The sequence below is a fragment of the Arvicanthis niloticus genome, chromosome 11 (genome assembly GCF_011762505.2).
Source record: "Arvicanthis niloticus isolate mArvNil1 chromosome 11, mArvNil1.pat.X, whole genome shotgun sequence".
Taxonomy (NCBI): Eukaryota; Metazoa; Chordata; class Mammalia; order Rodentia; family Muridae; genus Arvicanthis; species Arvicanthis niloticus.
This window is the reverse complement of record NC_047668.1, coordinates 63,793,603-63,812,429: the sequence shown is the minus strand read 5'-3', so window position 1 is coordinate 63,812,429 and position 18,827 is coordinate 63,793,603. Positions and strand designations below refer to the sequence as shown.

At 43.6% G+C, this 18,827-nt stretch overlaps 1 protein-coding gene across 2 annotated transcripts in view; it reads right to left on the bottom strand.

The window, feature by feature from the left end:
• The window catches only part of Crim1 (cysteine rich transmembrane BMP regulator 1), a 175,075-nt gene that overhangs the window by 105,244 nt on the left and 51,004 nt on the right, over positions 1 to 18,827 (bottom strand). The window lies entirely within an intron of this gene.

The following is an 18,827-nucleotide window of genomic DNA, read 5'->3' as shown; positions in this document are numbered from 1 at the left end:
TGTTTTATCCATTCCTGTAAAATGGATTAATTTGAGGGAAGTGCAAATAATTCCATCTCTACGGAGAAAGAAGCGCCTCATACAGGTAGTCCACTGAACATTCTAGGTATGTTGATGGCCCTGCTTGTAGACATTAAACTGTTGAGTGGGTATCGGAAGACACCAAGTGTTCCTAATAACGAGAAAGGCTGACAGCATTTGTATACTGACACAGGATGATCTTGGTCTCTTGATACAGCTTCTCTTCTGCTTCATGACTCTTTCTCCAGCACACACTTTCTAATCAGACTGGCACTTGGGGCAAGCCCCTGAGCTGGCCCCATATTTCTATGGCGTCTTTGTGTTCTCTGTGTACCCACAGCATAAACGCTGGTCCACAGCGACCGCCAAGAGGGCACTGGGGGACTACAACTATGTGGGCTGCAGCTGAGCAAAGGGATGTGTTGACTTTCTACCCTGAACTACAACTTGACCTGGAGCAAAAACAAAAATACTGACATGTGTATTTTTTTCCCCAGAAATGATAATTATAGTACTCCAAACTTCAACTACCGAAATGGAAAAGGCACTTCAAAAAATAACTTATTAAATAGGCACTTATATTCAAGGTAGCCCTTATTTGGAAGTTATACATTTTTTCTCTCTTTGTAGCCATTAACGAACGGGCTGGGCTCCTGTCTCAAAGCTGTCTTTCAGAGAAGGGGGAGGGGCTGAGTCGGGGGATAGTCCTCTAATTGATCACAGTTAATATGCCTTTTTAAAACATTCTTTTTTGTTTAAAACATACTGATGATGAAAGAATCACAGCTTGTATATCCATCTGATGCAACATGTCTGAGGAATGTGAAGTCCAAAACACTCCTGGTACTAAACAGAAAAGGTGAGTTACCCAGAGTCCTTCAGGAAGAGCCCAAGCACCCTGGTCTATTTTAAGTCTTCCTTGCTTGGTCCTTCCATTCTAGCCATTCTCGTTCTGAACTAAGGGCTCTCTCATCAGGGCACTTGGGATATAATTCCCACTGTGCTGGTTTCTAGCAGTTACTGGTTCTGACACGGGAGTACGGAGGAAGGCGTTCTGAAGCAGAGACTGCGGAATCTCAGCTCAGAGTAACTGATGGTCTGCAAAAGGGCTGGAGGAGGTTTGTGGCTAACAAATTTTCAGGTGTCCTTGCAACTATCCAGGTACTGTGCTTGGGGGCATCTGCCAGAAGACATTAGCCTCATAAACCCCACCTTCCTCCTCTTAGGAAAAGTGCTCCCTTTGTCTTGCCTGCCTCCCTGCCCCTCCAACCGCTGTAGAGGGGAACTGGATCTAGTTCTTAAAGGACATACTTGACGGACCGCACCGAGGTCCCACTCCATCTCAGACTCTACGAAATTGAACAGCATCCTGTGTTCTTCCTGATGGTATCACTCCTACAGAATAACAGTACAGATGACAAACAGGCTTTCCAGCTCAAGGCTGCTGCTACAGTGAATGCTGTACTCGGCTCCAGTGACTCTCAAATGTGTCAAAGGGACATCCCCCCCCCCCCACACACAAACACACAAATCTAGACAGAATGAACTTAAAACACAAGGTGATTTATAATGAACTAAGGCTTACAAATTCACACTTCAGGAGGTGGGGGGTTTGTATTAAATTGCTGGGGGCTTTGACACTGAAAATTCACAAACATGAGAAACTAGGTCCATGAACTGCTAGGAACCCAAATTCCTTTGATTGTATTGCTTCTTGACCACTGCTGTGTAGCCTTGGTCTATAGTGTTCCAAACTGTAGAGAGGGTGGAAGGGAAAGACATAGTTTTAGGTAGCAAGATTGGAAATGTTGTTACATAATTACTTCTGCTACCTTACTAGACACACTTTGGCACAATCACTGGCAAGAGAGTGTGGTGTTGGGGAAGGTCCTCTTTATTCTGGGTGGCCAAACCTCTAGTTACGATTTTTCATTTCTGTAAGGAAATAAGAATGGACCCATGGATCCCAGTAGGATCAAGCAGGTCTTCTGGCAACAAGTCCCAACAGATATTTATCATTTGGACAGCACATGTATCTTGTCTTTGTCCTTGTTTTGCTTGAGACACGGTTTCTCTGTGCAACCCTGATGTCCTGAAACTTACTATAAAGACCAGGCAGGCCTCTAATTCAGAGATCTGCTTGCCTCTGCCTCCCTAGGACTGGGATTAAAGCATACAAACCACTACACCAGGCTTATCTTGCATGTTTAAGAACAAAAGTAAACAAAGCATTTTGAAGAATTAGTCAAGAAACACTCAAATTGAACATGAGTGCTGCATCTATTTATTAAAGGTACTTGGAAGATCCATTTCCTCTCACTGACTTCAAAATCCTTGATAACCAACTACCATGGAAGTTACTGCAGTAAGTTGTATATTTTCACAAAAAACGATGGTAAACATGGAAATCTTGTCATCAGTGAGCCTAGATTTCTTTTGCAATATTCTACAAGTCAGGATTTGGCAAATCAATGCAATCCCATGATTTAAGTATGAATAAGAAGTGTGCTGGAGATGTGAAGGTTTAGTTACGGGAGAGTGGATTAATGAATGTGTTTGTGAATAAATATGTGGGGATGCTCCTGTCCTCAGGACTTCCCTGCCAACATTAAATTATTCTCTGTCAGAAATTCTTAGATATTTATGAAGAAAACAGTGGCTTAGAAATATCAATGACATACCAGAAGGTCACTCAGCTAAGAGCCTAGAGCCAAGTCCCACAGGGAATCCTGCCCTGATTCCTACCACGACCCAGTCATTCATCATTAACCTGGGCTCCTTGGCCTTCAGTCTGTAACTAACATCTTTTCCAAGAGTTACTCAAATCTCTCATATAATACTTAAGACTGCTTAGAATCTAGTTTAAACATGACGGTTAAAGCTCCTTTGTCATCATGCCAGATAAACATACAAACAGAGCCACAAAGTGGCACTTAAAAAAAAAAAGGGCTGTGGCTGAGGAAAGGTCTAGACGTGGCCGGCTGTCGTACAGTCCACTGGCCAGCTGTCAGGCTGCCCACTCAACAAAGCCTCATCCTATGAGACTCATGAACAGAAAGGTTGGGAATGCAAAGAGAAGCAGTCATGATGAGATGGGACCCTGGGAGGATCTTTCTTGAGACTCAAGCCCAAGGAAGAAAGCCTGTGTCCTTCACAGAACTTTCTCTGCAGCCACCCAATTCACAAAGCATTTAGAGCTCTGGAACCTCCCCTTAGCCCTTAGAACAGAGAGCCTGGGCAGGGTCAAGTTTATGACTAGATAAAATGATATGATTAGCTGGGGTTCTTCAGAATTCAAGATGGTAGAAGGATTTGTACAAAATCCCCGGCACCTGCTCCTTTGGTCTTGGCTTGGTATGTTTCCCGCTGCTGCGCTCGTTCCTTGGAGTTAGGCAACACTGTTCTCCACTGTTCTGCTCCTGGATTTTGATTGGTCAGCCTGTGCTCATCTCCTTGAGAGGGCTTAGTGACACTAAGCAAATGCTTATGATATCATATCATATATCATATCACAAGCAAATAGCCCATCATATATGCTCCACACAGAATCCTGGGCTAGTAAATGAAGGAGCCAACGCCAGCCTTCCTCTTGTATATCCCGCCCCCTCGTCTCTTCTGTCTCTTCTCCCTTTCCCTATTACGATTATTTCCTTCATTCACAGTCGCTCTTATTCTCGGGGATATTATATTTCAAAATTTAGGCTTGATGTCACGTCTGTTTATCCTCCGTCCCCATAGTAACTGTGAACAGAAAAATCTGCCTTGAAGAGGGAAAGTACTGTAGAAAGAGAGGATTTGGAGAAAAGGGAAATGGATGAGGAGCAAAGGGGGAATGAGAAGTGGTGAAGGTGGTAGAGGAGGAAGAGGAGCAGGGAAGGGCAGAGGAGGGCTAGGAGGCGTCTGGAGGCATCCAGGTAAGGGAGAAGATAATCCCAGGGGGTCTCTTTGGGGGATGCTCACAACTTAGAGGTGTAGTGTCCTGTGAATTTCTATCATACGTGTTTTTAATAACAGACTTAGAAGCTCCCCCTTTTCCCTGACTCACTGCCCAGGGTCAAGAGCTCCAGGACTTACACTACCATTTCTCTGATTCCTGGTTCTGCTTGGAAAGGGCGATTTTCAGGCTTCTTTGTGCAAGAAGGTTCCTCCTTTGGTGGCTGACAGAATCCCACCAGCCTGGCACTCCTTTTGGAAAACATGTACAATGGTTGATACCCATGATTCTTGGCATATACTGGGGATGGGATTTTACCTGGCTTCAAAAGCTTATGAGAGCTTTGAGATCTGTCAAATGGCCCTCAAGACTAATGGCTGAATTCAAAAACAGTTCATGTGATTGCTTGCCCCCCGCCCCTTGAATAGGCAATGGCACTGTAAGAAACTCAAGCTTTCCAAACAGGGGAAGTCCCATGGTTACTTTATGAGCGAACTAATTGCTACACCACAGCACAGACTACAACCACCCCAGAGAATGGGATTCGATTCTGACCAGCATGTTCTGCACGCATTTCCAGAAACCGCTCTTCTTGGTTTGTTATACACGCATTTCAGTGACTCAAGCTACTGCCAAACAAGCAGAGCAGTATTTTAATTAGTCCCAGATTTCAGTTTTCAGAATAAACAGAAAAACCAAAACCGGATCACTTTCCAGGACCCTGTTTTTCCTCTTCACCCACAACACCAGCTCCCAGTGCTGTCTATCTCATCAAGAAGAACCTTTGACCAGTTCTTGACTTCCTATGTGTGTGATAATGAGCTAAAAACAACTGGGCTGTTGGCTGGTCGCGGGGTAAGTGCTCCACTCCTGCACAGCTGCTTCAGAGCACATCTGATCCAAATTACAAATTACGGCACTCGATGGATCTCCTGGGTCACTGTGTCATGAATAACTGAATTTGTGAGTACTAAATCAATGAACAGCGAGGGTCCACTGTGCTGTTCTCTGTGCAATAAGTTTGGAATAAATCACGGCTGTTCATCTTCTGCCATAACCTACTGCCTAACTACCATACCCACTACGCAATTAGGAATGCAACCAGAAGGCTCCACCTCATCAGGGGAGAATGCTGGCTTTAACACTGTGAATCACTAGTAAGCCTCCTTTAAAAATTATTATCATATTTATTTATATGGGTGTGTGGGTACATGCCAGGGGCTTGTCGGGGTCATAGGACAACTTGAGGGAGTTGGTTCTCTCCTTTCACCCTAAGCCAGAGATTCATGGCAAACTTCTTTAGCATCTCAGAGATGGCTGGCTTATCCATCAGCGATGCCAAGGGCACTGAGTCCTTAATCATCCCATTGTAAAGAAACGAAATTATTAAGAAAATGATCTTTCATATTAAAAAATAACTTAGATCAGCGTGTAGTTGTGACTTACTACGAATAAGAAATCCAAGACTGACCTGCCAGAAATTACATGTAAAGCTGACGGGTTGTTCAAGGAAGTTTAAAGTAATGAATGGCTAAGTCAAACATTTGCCTTTCTCAGCGTTCCTAATTCAACAGCTTATGAAAAAATGCCCAGAGCTGCACTCCTGACACTTTACTGAAAGAGTTTCTCTAACAGTTATGGTCTCTCAGTTTCATCCACTCCCTAGCTGACATTTTTTGAGGCCAGAGGCCACAGTGACCGGCTTAGGTGCGCTCATCGCTGACCTTACTCACGCGCACCCTGCTGTCCCGACTATCAAGCCACCTAACATTTATGGAGCATTGGAGTCACAGTCTGCCTAGGTGATCTGAGGGATCTGGGATAGGGAACACAGATGGTCCCTGACGGCAAGAGCTTGCCGATCTTCACCAAGCAAAAGCCATTTCCCCTGAAAAATCTCTCTTCATTTCTGTCTCCATTCATTACTTCAAGCCTCTTCCCATGGACTCTGCAATACATCTACTTTACAATGCACACATCACGTCACTACTTATAGTCACACCACAGAAACCCATGACTAAAGTGATGCATTTCCATGAAGCTGGGGGCTAAGTCTTGTAGGATCTGTGTTTCTGTGATATTTAACCCCTAGACTCTAGGCCCTAGAGTACAGCAGGGGGTTAATCAGCTGCTACAGCCCTTAGAATCCTCCCTCTCTCCTCCTTCCCCCACTTGCATTAGCCTATCCTCTGGCTTGGCTCTTCCTCTCCACAAATAATTGAGTGTCTGACTGCAGTAAGTACTGACAGCGGGGACAACGTTCCCTAGCCTGTTTCCAAGAAAGTTCTCATTCTCATTCTCTATGTCTGTCCATCTATCACTCCGTTTTGTTCTCTCTCTCTCTCCCCCCTCATTTGTACACAATGTTTGTGGGAACACATGTGTATCATTTCATGTATGTAGGGGTCAGAGGACCACAACGAGTGTTGGTCCTTGCCCTCCAGCTTGTGTGTGCTCATTGCTGTGCACACCAGCAGCGCTGGTGTGGGAGCTCCTTGGGATTTTCTGGTCTCCATCTCACATCTCACTGTAGGATTATAGACTCGTGCTACCATGCCCAGCTTTATGTGGGTTCTGGGGAGTCTGAACTTAGGTCCACTTAAACCACTGAGCCATCTCCCTGGCCCACAAGAAGCTTCTTATACTAACACTTGGTGGTTGCAATTATCACTAACTGCTGACTTCCAAATACTTAGAAAAAGTTAAAAAATCTTTTTAAAATCATAGAACCACATCAACAATATAAACTCTAAAGAATCAAATGGGGGTATTTCAAAATTCAAGGGGGGGAGATTCACATAATTTACTGCTATAATTAGACATCATCGGTCTAAAGCACTAAAAAAGCATATTAAATTCACAAAGACTCCTGTCCTAGCTACACAACAATCTTGCTAAGTCTGGGCTCGTAAACAGCTGCATACTTGTTAGCACTACAGCTGGGTACTTGTTAGCACTACAGCTGGGTGCTTGTCAGTACTACAGCTGGGTACTTGCTAGCATTAGAGCTGGGTACTTGTTAGCACTACAGCTGGGTACTTGTCAGTACTACAGCTGGGTACTTGTCAGTACTACAGCTGGGTACTTGTTAGCACTACAGCTGGGTACTTGTTAGCACTACAGCTGGGTACTTGTCAGTACTACAGCTGAGTACTTGCTAGCATTAGAGCTGGGTACTTGTTAGCACTACAGCTGGGTACTTGTTAGCACTACAGCTGGGTACTTGTTAGCACTACAGCTGGGTACTTGTTAGCACTACAGCTGGGTACTTGTTAGCACTACAGCTAGGTACTTGTTAGCACTACAGCTGAGTATGTGTTAGTACTCTCTTACTCCAGAAACGTCTGCACACAATGAGTTGAACATTACTACAGCATTGCACTGTGACCATATTGACTTTGCCAACAAAAGAATGTTACAAAGTTGACACAAAGCTTAACCAGCAAAAGAGAGGGCGTGTCTCAAATACAATTGACTTTACCAACTTCTCTTGATTTCCTGGTCTAGCTTGGTTATTTTACCTAGTTAAAAGCATCCTCTACGGGAAGTCTAATGATACCATGTGGCCTGAGAACAGAAGGATGCTTATGGTTTCTAATATGCCACCATCTACCTCAGATACAATAAAATGTTCAAAAATTAGTTCTGCAAACAAACTGCTGAAAGTCAGCTGTCATTTCAGAAGCAATTCACAGTGCACTCAAGTGAATTCTAAGGTATCTACAAGCCTGACTTAAATAAGAGGCTCTCACAGAGTATGAGAAGTCTCCAAAATGAAAGCAATTCCCTTCTTCCCCACACACCCTATATCTTGTTTCTGCCACATCTATTCCTATGTGCTTAGAGGCTCACCTCTAAGAGGGATAGTATTTCCATCTCCAGTTTTTGGTTTGACTTATTTAAGGAGACCGAGGAAGTATGGTAACTGGGCTGTAGTTAGGTAACAAACGTCAGCGGCAGAACCTATTCGACCTCAGCAGTGACATGGCCTGTAGCAAAGAAGCGCTTCCAAAGTATGAGGTGTCTGAGTGCATCACAGAAACACAGTGGGCATCACTAAACTTGGGTCCCTAACTCAGGAAGCCGAAGCTTTCCTGGGTCTTTCTTTTTTCCTTCTTTCTTTCTCTCTTCTCCACTGTCTCATCCCCCCCCCCCCCCGCCCAATACAGGGTTTCTCTATGTAGCCCTGGCTGTCCTGGAACTTACTCAGGCTGATTGAGAGAACTTATAGAGATCCATCTGCTTCTGCCTCCTGAGTGCTGGGACTACAGGCATATGCCACCACCACCTGGCTATGAAGCTGACTTCTACCATATAGCTCTACAAAAATTCATTTTAGGAATCACATCCCTCACAAAACAAATCCTCAGCATCATAAACACCCCCTACAATCATGCCCTGCACCCACGATGCCTCTCCTTCTCAAAATGGCGGTGGGGTAGCTAACTGACTGGTGCATCTGAAGATAAAGTAAGTTCGCAGTCAGCACTGGCAGCGACTGCCAGGAAAACTCAGACCACAAACCGACCCAACCCCAGACATCTTGGATACTGAGGATTTTGATCAGCACTTAAAACTTCAGTTACACAGGGGGTAACGTTTACCTTTCCAGCTTCTATTTATAGGAACTTTTAAATGGAACAGCATATACCGCCCTTGCTCCAGCACTCCACTACCATCTACATTAAAGGCTAAGAGTGATTATTCTAAAGTTATTTTTAAATCGACTAATATGAATTACATGTAATGTGTAACATATAGTGCCAAACTAAAGGGACAAAGCCCCTAAGAAGCATCATGGAATTTCTGCATTCAAACCACACTGCTCCCAAGTTGCCTTGGCTGAGGGGAAGGGCTATGGTTAGTCTCATTTTGCTACCACCCAGCACTTTCCTCTAATGCCCCTCTGACATTTTCTTTTACAGTAGCTCATGAGATATACAATAAACATCACTCTTGGTGCCTAACAGGTTGAACTTAGGTCTCAGCAAAAATACAATTCCCCAAAGTGCTTACCTATGTTATTAAGCAGGTATGACTATTATGCCTTCTGGCTATGTCCCAAAATAAAAACCCAACTTCCACAGGCATTCAAAAGAAAAGTGCTACCAACACCATAGACCATGGCAGATGATTAAAAACAGAAAAAGGAGAAGGCAGAGGGAGGGAAGAAGGAGGGAGAGAGCGAGGATCAAGTGCAGGAAGCACTTTTTCCAGACAGGGCAGCCCCATGGCAGTAGTCTCTGTCAGCCAGAGTATAGACTGTACATATCCCCTCAAGACTGGTCCCCACAGCGGTGCCACTGAGTAAGTGTGGCCTTTGAAAGGAGAAGTTTTATGGAACGTTCTTACATACTGGCTTTATGCCTCTGAATGGGATTCTATGACTCTGGTCCTTTCTCTCTTTGCTTCCTGGCCATGAGTGTAGGTGGCCTAATGGGCTGTCCTAGCACAGGGTCAAACTGGAAACCACAATGAGTCAAACCTTCTCTCTTTATAAGCTGCTACTCTTGGTTATTTTGCTATAGCGATGGAAAGCTAACACTGAGAATCTCAGTGAGATGCATAGTTTACATTTGGTATATATTATTTTGCCAGTCATTAATTCCCTTTCCCTGCAGTTCTTCTGAAATATTAGTGCCTTCTGGTTGTCTCACAGGAGGAAAGAAAAAAATAGGCCTGAATATGAAAATTTAAAATGTGATACACTTCTAGTCATCTCAAGACCACACAAAACAACTCACCAAAAAAAACCAAACAAACAAAACAAAAAACAAACAAACAAAAAAAAACAAAAAACAACAACAAAAAACAATGGCTTTTGAGAAATAAATCCATCAAGAAACATGTCTGCTTCATGAAGGTTAATTTCTGAATAGTTCTTAGCCAGAGTAAATAATAAACATCACTGATTATTGAACTTTTCACCAATGTCCAAATACTTCTTCACAGCGCCACTTAGATGCATATTTTTCCATAGGAAAATTAATCAGGAAAACCATGACGGTGTGATAGATATTTGCATTTATATTTAAAAAAATTCTTTAGAATATAGTTCTGTGTTAGTTTCATAGAGTTAAGAATATAAGCACTGCCATTAAATGAGCGATTATGATTTTTGGCTTTAATTTAATAGATGCTATGTAGTTCCAAGGATCAGAAGACTGTATTAACAACACTAAGCTTTTATAATGGTACGCTAATAAAGAGTCCTCTTAGCAGATCACTTAGCGGGTCTCAGCTTCTGACACTAGGCCTCACAGGCTTCCAGATCCCAAGCGACCTCCTTGGGGGTGGGGTGGGCAACACAGGCTGGAGGGGCACAAGTCAGAAAACACTCTGTCATCAACTCCATCATTTTCAGGTGCAACTTCTGAGCGTCACAGTGGTGTCTTAGGGTTTCTGTTGCTGTGAACAGAAAGCAACTTGGGAATGAAAGGATTCATTTCAGCTTACAACTTCATTTCAGTCCATCATTCCGGGAAGTCAGGGTAGGAAACTCAAGGCAGTCACTGATGCAGAGGCCATGGAGGAGTGCTGCTTAGAAGAACTGTCTCTCAGGGCTTGCTCAGCCTGCCTCCTTCATATAGCACACAGGAGTACCAGCTCACGGGTGACTCCGCCCATACTGAACTGTGCCCTCCCACAACAAACCATCAACCAAGAAAATGCTCCACAGGTTTGTCCACAGATCAGTCTAGTGGGATCATATTTTAAATTGAGGTTTCCTCTTCAAGTACAACTCAAATTTGTATCAAGTTGACATAAAACTAGCCGGCACAGGGTAGTGCTGTCATCCCTGGCTCTCAGCAAACAGCAGGGCATTAGATGCACACGCACTTTGAAATTCCTACGAAATCACGTCTCTCCGAGGGCGTTTCCCATCTGGTACTGCAAGAGGAACGGGTCTTGGTGGTCTTTCAGTCCCTGACTATCAGCACTCTACCTGCAGTGGTATATTGCGAATGGTCTGAACTGCTGAAACAACAGAGGAGCAGACCTGGTCATGAGCATGCGAGCAAGGCATCCAAAGCAAGGTTGCTTGGCGCGGGGGCTCTAACTGGTCCTGGCTGCAAACCCTTCAATGGGAAGTTCCTTCACCCCTTGAACTTATTACACAGTGTTCCTGTATTAAATAAAATAATCCACATAAAGTGCCTGCTGACTTCTGGTGCATGATAAGTATGCTGTGGGTGTCATTATGACCTTACAGATGTTATTATAACCTTTGCAACCTCGGAAATGAGATCCGTTTTTACTTACTCATTTTCAAAATGTGTGTACAGCGCTGGGCATCTAACCCAGAGCCTCATGAACATTTCATCTAGGCATCTATCACAGAGTTAGCCCTCCAGTGGATGATTTATTTTAAAATCAACGAACAAAAGTAACGTGGTTTGTTAACAGGCAAGGACGGCTCAACCATGGAAAGCTCTGGGAGAGAAGATAACGGTTGTAGGAAGAAGTCAGAAAATCAGAGAGAGAATAAAAATATGTGAATCTGGCTCAGATAGATGTGTGTTCACATATGCATATGTATGCTTGTAGAGGTCAGAGGTCAACCTTGAGTTATTTTTTTTTTTTGAGACAAGGTCTCTCATTGGCTTAGGGTACACTGATTAAATCAGGCTGGCTGGCCAATAAGCCCCAGGGGTCCCCTGTCTCTGTCTCAGCCACCAGTAGGATTACAAGCATGCAGCATCATGCTCTCTATATAGATTCTGCAGGATGAACTCAGTCAGGTGGCAGTGTTTCCATGGCAAGCACGTTACCAACTAAGCTATCTCCCTAGCCCTTCCCTTGCGCTTTAATCTCACCACTGAATTCACCCACTATATATAACCACGCCCCAGTTATTACAGGCATGTGCACAGAGCGGCCACAACAGAATAGCTCAAAATTCCCTTTACTTATTGACGTGTGTCTCATTTTAAAATGATTGGCTCCAGAAAAAAAATAGCATAAATTTCAGACTAAGGAAAGCAACATTAACAGAGCTCGTCCTTGTGGCATGAGACCTTTATTAAATTAAGTAATTCATATATTCAGTCTGGTACACATGGTATGTGTGCCAAGAACTTGCCATATAACCAAGAACATGCGAATGTAAACAGCCTAACAAGCTGCTGCCCACCCCAAACTATCTATTCTGGATGTCAATGAGAACTATTGCTTATACTTGTCCTAGTTTGGTTTCTGTCTCTGAGATAAACACCATGACCAAAATCAACTTGGGGAGGAAAGGGTTTCTTTCACCTTACAGTTTACAGTTCCATCATGAGGGGAAGTCAGGTAGGAGCTGGAGGCAGAGACTACATAGGAGCACTGCTCGCTGGCTTGCCCACAGGCTCAGGTCCACCCACCCTCTTTCTATGTCCCAGGACCACCTGGCCCAGGGCGGCGCTGCACAGTGGGCAGGGTCCTCCCATGGCAATCATTAATCAAGCAACGCCCCCACAGACATGCCTGTAGGCCAGTCAGATGGAGCTATTTTTTTCTCAATTAAATTTCCCTCTTCTCAGATGTGTCAAGTTGACAAAACCGAACCAGTACAGAACTGAACACGATCCCACCCTGGCATAAATCCCAACTGTCCAAAACCATAGAGGAAGGTAAACTAAAAAGGCAAAGTTATTCACGAAACTGATGAAAGCATGCGTTTTAATGCCTCATATTACCAACTAGTCCTTGCACAAGAAAATCGCCCTGTTGCTCTAATAGTAAAGACTCTTTGTTATAACCGAGACTTTGGTTTTAACTCCAAGAGAACTGTTTTCTTTTTACACGAGATGCCTGTATATTACTTAGCTTCTTTATTCAGAAAATGTCTTCAAACGTGCATGTGTTCAGTTAGCAGTGGGCACCTGTACTTATCACAGATACAGTGTGGCTAAATCGAGCCAATAATTAAAGCAGATGAAGAACGGGGTGGAAGTAGCCAGAGGAAGCAAAACGTTAGAAAATGAAAAATGAGGTTTTGGTCTGAAGCAGTGGAGATACTAGAGCCAAAGTCACCTCCTCATTTTAGTTAAGGAAGACATGGCTCCTTGAAGTTGATCGACCAGACCAGTCTTCCATCAATCCAGAGGGATTTCATGCCTGAGACCTAAGGAAAACAGAACTAGGCATGCCTCTGTTCTCTGTCTCCTAGAGAGTCCAAAGTATAGAGATGTGTAGCTGTGATTGCCTGCTGACAGAAGGCAGCTTTACCTCATGTCTGGCTTAGCAGGTATACCCCACCTTCACACTGGGCAACAGTCAAAAGAGGCATGCAGGACATGACAGAACAAGAGCACGCATACCAACAACAGAGAAAGCCGGGGAGAGGGAGTGTGGGGCCGTGGATCCTCTTCTGCACGCCGCAGTCTTCTCTGTCTGTGGGCATGCTCACACCCTACATTTACAAGCAAGGCTCTTCCTGGGGAGCTCTCTTTGCTTCCAGAGAACAATTTCTCCCCACACCTGATCCCTTCACTACAGACTTCTTCAAAGCACTTAAAGCTTGCTCCTCTCATGTCTGCTCTCCAATTCTGGAGGGCTACTCCCTGTGCCCCCCCAACCCCCGCCCCGCCCCAGGGCTTTCCTCTAGAGATTATCAGTGCCCCAAGTTCTGGATGGTGCTTTGTCTTATGACATCTTTAAAATCCTGTCCTCCTTAGGGTCAAAGAAACTGCTACCTTCTCTGAGAGGAAAGGCCATCTTCTATTTCCTCAGTCAGAACGAGCCTTCCTCAGCAATCCTGTGGGCTTTTTGAAATTAACCTAACACTAATTTCGCTCCACTAACCTATTCTAGTTAATGGCTCCAAAGCTCGGCTCCTCAAGAACGCTAGACTCACTTCGAAATGGGGTCATGTCTTTTACAGTTGAATCTTTGGCTACACTAAAATTCTTTGGTTAAGGCTTTACCTATCACTGATTTCTTGTAGATCTGTGTATTGTTTTTGGGTCTCACATATGCAGTAGACAATCCTTCGGCATGGAGACTCCTACAAGACTCCCAGACACTGAGATAAGAGGCCTCTGAAATCAATGCAATGAGGGGAAACTTACCAGCAAATAGGGATGCATCATCTTTTAGGATAATATTTTTATCTTCAGGCTGTCAATGCTGCCACAAACTCCATTAGTACTGTTAAACTGGACAATGTTTTAAGTTGGCCAAAATAATAATAATAATAATAATAATAATAATAATAATAATAACAATAACAATTGAGGTGGGTTATTATCGCTGGAAAGAGGTCAGTAGGCTGTTTCAGTGCACAGGGGCAAAGGTAGCTAAAGAGAAGACCAGCAAAGGCAATTAGAAGTGAGTAGTACATTGGGAGAGCTGGGGAAATGGAACAGATATCAAGAGAAGCTATGAGCAAGCCAGCCTCTAAAGACACAGAAGCTAAAGGGATCTGGATAAAAGTCAGAATGCAGGAAGGAAAGAACCCCACTGCACAGACCACACAGGCTCTTGGGTGCAGCAAGCACCACTGTTGAGGGTCTCCACTGGGAGGCTGCTGGGCCTTGGTTACCATGGTTACCAGGTGACAGACACATCTACAACATTTGGGATGCTCCTTCCTCCCAGCTCCAACACTCAGTGGCAGAGCATCCCAAGCGCAGCCCTGATTGTGTCTGCAGCTGCGCAGCTGGTCATGTCTGCAGCCAGGACAGCCTGAGCCTGAGAGGGAGGCTTTCGACTACAGAACAGATTCTCCCATTAATCAGGAATGCTCACGGGAGGGAGAATCTGAGCCAGTTTGCTACTGTCTGGATATGGCTAATAATTTCTCTCTTAAGTTTCTAGAGGAATTCATGCCAGGGTTTCTTTCAACTACAAACAGCAGATATTATTTTCCTTCTGTATCTTAAAAAAAAAATATCTGGCAGCAGTAATATGAAAAAAAATTACCAGAGTCAAAATGTTGAGCTTAAATAAAACAAGGCACAGCTAAACCCAAATACAGAGGAAGGAAGAAAAAGAAAAATAGGAAGGAAGGAAGGAAGGAAGGAAGGAAGGAAAGAAGGAGGGAGGGAGGGAGGAAGGAAAAGATAAGACAAGACAGGATAGACCTGCTATGCCTTTTCTTTTCAGGATACAAATACAAGGTTATTAATGGTGACTTGTGCCTCATTTCCTACCAACTGGGAACATCCAGACACCATGTTTCTGCTTCTCGGCTCAAGGGTGATTCGTTCTCATGGTCATGACCTTGAGCTTCTTCTAGAACAAGAACAGGTTTTAAGCTTCTGAGCGCACGCTCTCCGACACCTCTCCGAATCACCTCTTTAGTATTCTTGATTGGGAGAACCTTTCATCCCCCATGCTGAAGGTTATCTTCCTCCTCATCCTCCATGATGGCTACAACATCAAGTCCGATTCATATTCTCACTTCGTCATCGTCGTGACTTCTCTTTCATAATTTAGATTTGATCCATCTCCCCCACATATTATCTGGTAATTTTTCTATGTGTCAGGCACTGCCACTGCTTCCAGGGTGACGGCAAGGAGAATAAAATATAACGGGATGGAAAGGACATTGAAGGCACAACATAGTAGTTCTAGCACATTCAAGGGTGCACTCTCAGCTAGAGACTGGAGGACCCGAATGGAGAGGCTCTGCATGACGTAGAATGTGCACGAGCTACAACACAAATCAACCTGTATCAGCCTCAGCGGGCCCTGGTTCTCCAGGGATTCCAACGCTCACATAATCATGCCTGAAACAGCAGATGCTCCTGGTGGAAAACTTAAAGATTCTGTGAATAATTTTTGAGAGAAGCCAAGCAAATTGGGATATGAATTTTGCTGCCGTCCCTAGGGAAGAATAACAATCATTCTTCAAAGATCGGAGGAGGAACTTGGGCTCAAGGAAGAGGTAGGGAATAGGACAGGCCGGCAGAAGGATAAATAACTGGAATCTGGAATCATAAGGATGGAATCTTCCATTACTTCTAGCACCACAGATAGTCTAGACTAATTGATGGCTTACCTTCCAAATACCATCTGCACAGGAAGAAAGGGTTGCAAAACCTTCTCTTCCTTGATACACTTCAGAAGATTCCAAAGCTTTGCTTTGACTCAGTGTTTGCCATCTTACCTCATCTACGAAAGGGTACCAACCACTCAAGGTAGAAATCTGGAGATCATTTTCAAATCCCTTTCCTGGCCTGATCCCCAAGACTTCAGCAGAGTATTTCCAGGGCACAAGGATCCACACCCTTCTCCCTGCCTCCTCTATTAACACCCTGGTCTGGCCAACAGGATTCTCCTTCAGTGTTGAAAGGAATTCTCCCAATAACCCTGCAGCCCCCAGGTAAAATCTATTTTTTCTAGAATGGCCAGACTTGATTTTCTTATAAACAGCACTTCCTACTATCACTGCCCGAAAACTTAAAGCACTGTTCCAGATTCCTAGTGCATTGTGGGTAAAATCAAAACTTTATTACTTTACAGTCTGTGTAACAGAATCCTTCCTAACCTCTCCTGCCACCCAGTTCTGGCTCCCAGGTTAGGCAATTTTCTCCCACATATAGGCTCCCTCTGCCTAGAATTTGTCTCTCCAGGCTCATTATTTATTTATTGTTTAATAAATTGCTGTTATTATTATTAATTTTCAACTTTAGCTTTGTTTTGCTTTATTGAGATAGGATCCAACTATTACAGTGTTGATTGGCCTGGATCTTGCTATTTGAACCAGGCTGGCCTCAAACTCATAGAAATCCACTTGCCTCCTCCTTCCAAGCACTGGAATTAAAGATGTGCAATACCATGCCTGGCACAGATTTGGTTTTTTGTTTGTTTTTTAAGATTTACTTTTGATTATTTGCATATGTGTGTGTCTATGTGTGGGCATGTGTACTTAAGCATAGGTACCTGAGAGCCCTGGAGCTGGAGTTATAGGCAGCTGTGAGCTCCCCAATGTGGGCATCTGGAGGACCTCTGCTAAGAGCAGAATGTTCTTCCTGGCAGAGCTGTCTCTCTCTCTCCATCCCCTTCTCTAGGCTCACGGCACAGAACACCTTTCTCCTTTTAGTCCATCTTAAAAACCATCTCTGTAGAGATGGCTTTCTTTGAATATTCTGTCTCAGTCTCAGCACCCTGGGAATCCACTTCAACTATATGATTCTGTTCATGTTCCATGCAACCATAAGAATGGGAGGACCACTGCCATGCCCATGTTGTTCATCTTGAACTGTGTGGAGCACAGCAAGTGTGCAACAGCTATCAGTGAGTGAGTGAGTGAGTGAGTGAGTGAGTGAGCACACTGGGGAATGCATGAATGAATGAATGAATGAATGAATGGATGAACGAAACATTGAGCACACTGGGGACTATTACTTCAGACAAAAACTTTTCTGAATCGGTTACATTTGGAAAAAAACTTTCAAGGCTACTTTTTAAGAACCTTGCTTTAAATTTTGCTCATAAGCATTCATGCACACATCACTTCCCCTGAGTCCTCCAGAACAACACAAACCGGTGAAACCCTACACACATCAAAAGCATGCAGATTCTCTCCCAATGGAAGGTCCTACGTAACTCATCTAGTTCAGAGATGCTGTGTTACGCTATTCGGAGTCTGAAGAAAATGTCACACACACACAAATCCACTAGATGCAAAGCTGAGAAATCATGATAATATGCACATACTTCCAATGATCTATTTTGAAATTTTTACTAATGGAAAGAGAATCAGGTCTCACTGGCCCATTCTCAAAAGCTTAAGTGACCTTTTACTAAGCATAAAGGACAGACTGGCTGAAATTCTAAGGAAGAAAGGAAGAACTTCTGTCTGAATACACACACTTTACAAGGACTTCAATGGAAACCAACTTATTTTCTCAACTACAGAAGAAAAAACAACCCTTGAAGAATTAATCTTCAAACAGCTGGAAATCCAGAGGGAGTATCCAAAAAAAACACCTGAAATGGAATAACCCAGTCACACCTGACAAAGATTCAACAGGTCCAAACCTAAGAGCGTTCACTCTATCACACACGGGCTACACATCGGTGTATTGACACAAACACACGCCTAGGTATCTAATTTTGTCTGAAGTTTGTATTTGTGTGGGCTCCTGTTTGTTGGCTTTTGGTTCTAGACTTCCTTGAAACAGCAAAGCCATTCAATCAGACCCTGCCACCGAGCACAGGGCAGGAACGTTGCTTTTGGCCCCGTGACTGTGACTGTCCTGTCCTTTCCAACTTGTTTGAAAAACCTGTGTTGACCGTACTGTGTGGGAAAAAAAAAATGAAAAGGAAAGAAAAGCCCTGCTGTTGTAACTGTGCCAAAGGGATACAGAAACAAACGCAGATGCTAGAATCTAAGGCATTTCCTCTGCTCCGTGACTATGTCCTTTAGCTGAAGGTCAAAAGCACATTAAAGGGCCTTGGGATCTTACAGCCTTAAGTAGATATTTTTGTCATCCTCTCTTTTTATTAGGTATGTTGGTGACATGCATTTAACTGACATTTAACACACTAGAGTTTATTCAGCAGCATTTAAGGAAAATCCCAACATTACTTCCAAGCATGGCTTATTTAAATTCCTAGAGCTTTATTTATTTATTTATTTATTTATTTATTTATTTATTTATTTATATTTTTTAACTGATAGCCCAAGTCCCTTTAAAGTGCTAGTGGGTGAAGGAAGTCATTCTTGTGCCAATTTCAGATTTACTGACTCCTTATGCCTCAGTGTGTCCACGCATTACGATTTATAACACTTTGGGGACATTCTCTTACTTTTGATGCATCAGATGACAGTAAACAACACATGCTGTATTGACTGTCTTGCTCTTTGGAGGAGCAGCTTCACCTAAGATGAGTAAGGAGGTGGGACATGCTTCTGGGTAGTACAAATCAGTATCTCCAG